The sequence below is a fragment of the Ceratina calcarata genome, unplaced genomic scaffold (genome assembly GCF_001652005.2).
Source record: "Ceratina calcarata isolate Rehan_Ccalc_2016 unplaced genomic scaffold, ASM165200v1 scaffold162.2, whole genome shotgun sequence".
NCBI classification, from domain to species: Eukaryota; Metazoa; Arthropoda; class Insecta; order Hymenoptera; family Apidae; genus Ceratina; species Ceratina calcarata.
In genome coordinates this window covers 787,011-793,801 of record NW_017137499.1, presented here as the reverse complement: position 1 = coordinate 793,801, position 6,791 = coordinate 787,011, and the positions used below count along the sequence as shown (strand labels likewise).

Below are 6,791 nucleotides of genomic sequence, written 5' to 3'. Positions count from 1 at the left end.
CTATAGTATAGCCAATACATCCTTAAATATGTATTCCACGGTGATACGTGTGTCTACGCGATATTGCAAAACTGAACGAAAATTAAAATTGTGTTGTTTTTATATTATTACAGGACAGGGTGTTACGTTCCCTTACGTTCTTTTTATAAAATCAACCAACCGAATTATGTAATGTGAAAATAATATAAAACAAGTAGTGCACTTTGAGTTACCAAGTAATGCACACGACAGCCGCGCTGGGAAGGAGAATTTTTGCGTGCAGATGAATAATAAACCGCACGCGAGTAACGTGGCCGCAGGCGAATTTCCATTTTTATTCGTGTCGGATCGATACCTGGTGCTATTCTCGCAAGTGTTACTCTTTCAATTACAACGTGCGACTCCACGAAATAAATAATACTCACGAAATGTGCATTTCGACAGAAAACGTCGTACCGTATCGTATAAACAGATAATAGAATCAATATTCTGTGGCGCGGCCGTAGCACAGTTAATCGAATCAGCGTAAGACACATCGCATAATCATCAAATAAACATCCACCGCCACCGGTTACGCCGGTTCTCGAGTAAAACGCTCGCAGGCATTCGCATTCGCGACTCGGAACTCACGCGGCATTACTATTTCAAGCGAACGCCGAGGAATGCCGAGCGACCACTCGCACGTGCGCCGTCGCCGTCTCCTCATCTGGTTTCCTCTAAAATATCAGCAAAAAAAAAAACGGTGTTTTTTCTTTCCGTATCGCACAGTTTCGAGAAATGAGATCCCCTCGCACGAAGATAATCGATTCGCTTACACTTTTTTTACGTTTCGCGAACGTCGCGACGCGTTATCGCACGCGAAACGAGGCGCGCTTTCGAACGTGCTCGTCCGTACTTGATGCCCGCGGGTCGGTTATAAATTATGTATATGTGTACAAGCGGCTAGCGCAGCATGGGGCCACATTTTCGGCCGTCGCGTCACGACGTTCTCTCCGTTGCGTCAACGCGGCTGCAACTGTGACATGGTTACCAGCCGGTTACATGGCTTAACCTTAACCCGAATTCGCACGCCACCAGAATGGGCTTGGATGGAAGAAAAGCAAATGATCTACTCGCGGCCGTTTAGCCGGGAACATAATGGCCCGTTTTAATGCAATCGGGATTGCTCTTTGTTGGTCTTTAGAAGTACGTCTGGCTTAGTGTGAATGCAAGAATTATTTCTGTGCTTCAATGCTGAACTGTGCGTCTAAATTGGGAAAACGTGGCCTACGTATCGTACGACAATTGCAGCAATTGAATTTTTCGAAGTATATAAATGAATTATGTTAAAATGGCATTTTCATTGAAATCGTTCTCACTCCAGAATTCGAGGACAAATCAACGCGATCAGTATAATCATCAATTATTTATGGCACGATACGAATCACTGGCTACTAATCGTAATGTCAAACTTCTGGCTGAGAAAATTGGCACACGAATAACGAGGTTCCTCCCAATTCATCCTAAAATTCTTCAGTTTCTCAATTTGTGAAAGCGCGCACGCTGATTGGAACCGTTCCTAAGTTTGTGTGTCAAACGCGAAGCGCAGTAAAGTCACGACTTTCTTCGAAACATTGATACGCGTTACACGAGGCGGATACAATTACGGAACATTTCACAAATTATTCCATGCATACGAACCCTACGTGTTTTATCATGGCCGAATACGAGCAGTCATCGTGCAAATTTCTCTGCTCCAAAATTTTCCTTCGAACCAACGAGAAAGAAAGAATACGATGATCTACTAATTTTGTTTCACAATATATGTACACTTTTTCATATGACGATATGCATTAATAAACGAATGACTTGAACCCTACTAAATCCGAGTACTTTTTTATTTTTTGCACCTGTGAATCAAATTGATGACGACTGAGACTCGATGTACGAGCGTAAGGGGTGATAGAAGCTTTCCCTTATTCTATTGTTCTCTGCTGAGAGATTTATGAAAGAGAGTGTACATTATCGATCGTTCATATGTCAATCCTCGTACTAACATTGTAGAGATCCTTCGGACCTTGCTTGGCGTCACGCCACACGGTTTCACACGGATATTCACACGACATTATAATTGTAGAGTCTCGTTACTTACTACAAAGGTCATGGGTACCTGACCACATGACGCGTTCCCCGAAGTGTCTCCTAAGTGCTTTCATTGAAAACAATACATTTAAAGAATAGCATTGTTATCTTATACGTCTCTAATGTATATCGAATTAGTACAAATATGTATGACCGACTGGCAAAAGATCGTTGATAATTATAGTCGATAACTCTCGGTCGATTCTCATTTTCTTAACGACAGAAGTGTGAAAGGTGAGGTTCAAATTGTCTTTATCAAAACTGATTATTTTATCTGTGCTGGGATAAAAATTATACGAATCGAGTGCAGTGCAATCGTAACTCTCAATGTCACGTTAATGCGTATCGACGTACTATGAACTGCAAGACGAGAGCCTAGACATATCGAACGATTGACAACTTCGATAAGTGGTTTGTGTCCTTACCAACGCAATGTTACGTGAACGACAAAAAGCAGCTAATAAAAGAGCAAATGAGTAGATGCGGTCGGTCGGTCGCGACAAGCAAAGACCTTGCGTCATTGATATCCACGAGAATTATCGACGACTTATAGACTCAACATGAAACAATTACGTCGTTACCTCCCTCGTGAGATTCCCTCCGGGCGATCGACGATCTCGGAAGGAAACGAATGAATCACGACAACGGAAGACGAAACGACAGGCAAACCCATGTAACACTTGGCTGGCTGAACGCGATCCGCTGCTTCAGAGTATTAACGCGCTTTGTCTGCTTGCCATGGAAGCTACTTTGATGTTTTTCTTAAACGTGCTCGCGGATGTTACGATAACTTTTTAGCTGAGCTATTTTTATGGCTTTCATAAACTTTACTGCTTAATGGTGTAGCGGAGTCGAAGAAGAAATAATACAGTCGGCCAACTGGCAGAAACTCTACCGAGCAACGTGATCACTCAAAAAGACAATTCCCTATTGTTTTTAGAGTTGCGGTATTCGAATATTACGCTAATTCCGTCGAATTGCTCGAATTAATAAACATAATAATCTAATAATAATGACGCAGCGTATCAAAAGCCATTGACTTCGCTTCGAATTCCCCGCGAGATAAGATTTAATTAATATTCCAATTAATTAAGGACATTCACGCTTAGTTATTATTAATCGCAAACGCTCTTAACTGAAGCAACGCAGATGTCGTTAACGCGGATATCGTTAACGCCAGTGTAAAAGATACCAAGATCGAATGTATAACAGTGGTAAATGGAAATTTTTTGGTTAAATAGAAGCATCAGGTAACGAGCGAACTTGCTTGCTACAATTGTTGGATTCGAGACTTAGAATCGATCCAACGCCTTTTCACTGCGTACGTACTCCTTCTGCCGAGGTCACACATAAATAATCAGTTTTTTAAAGCTATACAGTCATGTATGTTCAAAAATTATCTACTAACTATGCACATACTTATATCTGTTACATACACATTTTCCAGGCGTAAATTACATAATTTTCCATAATGTATGCAATTTGAAACGGTTATTATTATATTTCAACTAAACGTTGTCGTTCTTATTGAAAAGTTTTTATGTTAGATAATAGCAGAAGAGTTTTCTTAGCAGTAGTCTTATAGAGAAGGCTCAGTCGTCTTTTGCGTAATTTGTGTAATCGATGGAAATTAGAGCATGTATGTGAAAAGTGTTTAGTGAAAGTGTTCAGGTAGTCTCAGATGAACTTGTGTTTCCACCAAGCACATGGATCTCATTTGAACCGAAGCACTCGAGTATATTATCGACGACCCGTTATACCTGGTGATCTCGCGTGCAACGATATAGGCATTGTGAAATAGTGAATGGTCTACCGCAATTCTATACCGATTTCAAACAGTCCACGCTTCTACGCACCGGTTCTTTTTAATTTATCTAATTCTTTGTTTAACCCTTGACACTCATTGTCAACACTGAATCTCATATTATTGATTAATTCTTTTTAATAGTGAAAAATAATCACGTATTTTATATAAGACAGTTTGTTTGGATCGATAATTGGAGGAACTGTCATTGATGAAATGTATTGATCTATAAATAGTAAAAATAACATTAACGTCTGTTGTTATAATAAAGACGTCGCACGTACTAATCAACCATAAAAAGTGTGATTCACGATCAGTTATCGCGCACGTCACGGTAACGCTTAATTAAATTATCATGCCGGGTCTAACTGACTCCAGTAAATTTCACGCTGCGTGATTAGTTGTTAAACACAAAATCAAATCCGCCATATTTATCACATGTGCTATACATAAGTAACAACGGCGAGTTGTTCAATAGGCAAGCTAGTTTCTAAAATTTCTTCATAAGCAGTAACGCATCTTCAGATTAGAGTTTATCTTTATTGTTTGAAACAAATACAATATATGCGACTTACGTAATTCTAGCTGGAGTTTAGTACCGAAATTGGTTGAAAGACGATATTATTTATCAAGGAAACTATTATCGATGATTAAGTGCGACCTTTCGTTATACTAACGGGATTATAAGAATTCCCTTGTGAAAATATTGTTAGTGAAAATTAGTATCGCTAATAATCGTCGCAACTTGCATACTTTCGAGAAGTTATTGTGTACACTGAAACGAATATGTGGTTAAAAACATCGTGTGACATTGCCGTTTAAATTCCTAAACAAACTGAACGGTTGAAACTGTTTCCCAGATACCTCAGAATATTATTAAATACTTGTGATCCAATGACAAAGCGGATCGAGGTAACGCGATCTCGTATATCTACTTGCTCATGACACAGGATAATTACCAACAATTTCTTCGACAGTTGATACCTCGTGTCATTAATTTAATTATATAAGCGTTGCCCGTGTTTCAAAGAAATACCGAGATAAATTCCAGAGTTTTAAAAGGTATCGGATGATCGCAGAATATTCTTTCTTCCAAGGGAAATCGAATACCAAGAAAGCATTCGGTGCAATGAAATACAATCAGTGGGTATACTGCGTCTAGAGGAAAAACAGCGAAATTGATTTCTATGAAACTATGAAAGGAAGTCAACTAATCGCTTATCGTCGTTTGGTACACATAACATTTGAGATTTATCTTCGACGCACATCGACATCATGATACTTATTTTTATCCCTTTATCTTTTTACTCTAGTAAATAAAATCCTCAGGGATGCGTCATGACTCGTGGCATATTCCTGGTCGCAGACACGTGACTGACAATAGACGCGTCCATAATAACTCACGTGTGTTCGATCGAGAACGGGTTCTTAATTAAGTTGTTAATTTTTGCTTGAGCTTCCGAGTAGAAAAACAATATTGAGATACACGCACGAGAGGAGGCAGCGCATTAGACTAATCAGCTGTTTTGCAATTAGAATAATGCCGTAGCGACGACCAATCAGGCTCGTTCGTTCGATTGATATCGAACCACGCCTTTGGAATCAAAAATTAAACCACTTGTTATACGTTAAAGTATTTTGCATACTACTTATTTGCCCCTCGACTTTATGAGATTACGGATGTTTATGTAAATTTCTATTTCCATCCGCAATAACGTGCAGATAAATTCTATTTCGTTTCAACGGTTCATGAAAAATCCGCTGGATCATTAATACATTAAAATCCAGTTTGTCCAGTTTCGAGCTTGCTTCCTAATGCCGTTTTTCGTTATGAATGATGATGTCCTTAATCTCTGTCCCCAATGAAGTCCTAGCCAGATCCGGATCAGTCGAGTGTCGCTTGCCGGTATTCTCCACTGGCAATTAAATTCAATTCGGCTTTACTGAATCCGAGATTCTGTCTAGTCGTCTATGGCAATGACTACCAGAGCGTATAAATATCTTTACCAATTTAGAAAGCGTTTTTAATAGCTGTTGGCAAAGCATTTTAAATTATCTATCGTCCTAGTTTATAACACAAGTCTTTTCCATTCGCTTTTAATGTTATCCTCGATGGTATCTTGTAAAATCATTCTCTCTTTGTATTTCATGTAAATAACTTGTAATTGTAAAGTCTTGCAAAACAATTTTTATCGAATGCACAATTCCAAACGCTCTCTCGAATTTAAATAATTTATATAAGAAAATAGGTAGACAGCGTTCCTGAATCATTTGTTTATAAGTTACAATTCAATATCTGAGAACACAAATGCCTGTGGTTAATGAAACGGTAAATCTCAGTTGATTCACGATTTAAGAGAACAAATGATTAAGGAACTGAATGTCCATGACTCATTCGCATTATTTCAAGGCGACTTTCTGTCACCGATATTCATTATTATAATCGTAGCTTGTTAAGATTGAAATCACCTACCTCTAGATTGAACACTGTGATTTATTCGCTGCGTGTTGGCGGCTTCTTATTTGTCACTCACAAAAAAGAAAAATTATAAATGTGTTCACTGAATCTCGGCTACTCGTACGACAAGCTCTCGTTTCTCTTTCTGTGCACCTGGAGTTAGATTTGAACAGTCTACTATCTATGGAGATAAAACAACCCCCGCGTGACGACACGAAGAGAGCGCAGCTCTCGCACGGAGAACTCACTGCAGACTGGCGCGGTTCCCGCTTCTGCTGGCTGACTAACTCACGCCGCGCCGGTTTTACCGTTCAACTCGGCTCGATGCAACCCGCTATAGCTCGTGTCATTGATGCCAGCGTAAACGTGACTGCGATTGCGTTAGCCTGCGTGGGGTACCCGGCTTCTTGGACACACGATCAACGGATC

General features: G+C 39.6%; 1 protein-coding gene across 1 annotated transcript in view; it reads right to left on the bottom strand.

Moving 5' to 3' along the window:
- Nucleotides 1-6,708, bottom strand: part of LOC108632603 (uncharacterized) — a 16,635-nt gene extending 9,927 nt beyond the window's left edge. Inside the window, exon 1 of the mRNA XM_018037280.2 lies at nt 6,378-6,708. The gene's annotated coding sequence lies outside the window, so the exon portion shown is untranslated. The remainder of the gene's footprint in view (nt 1-6,377) is intronic.
- Between the last annotated feature and the right edge of the window lie 83 nt (nt 6,709-6,791).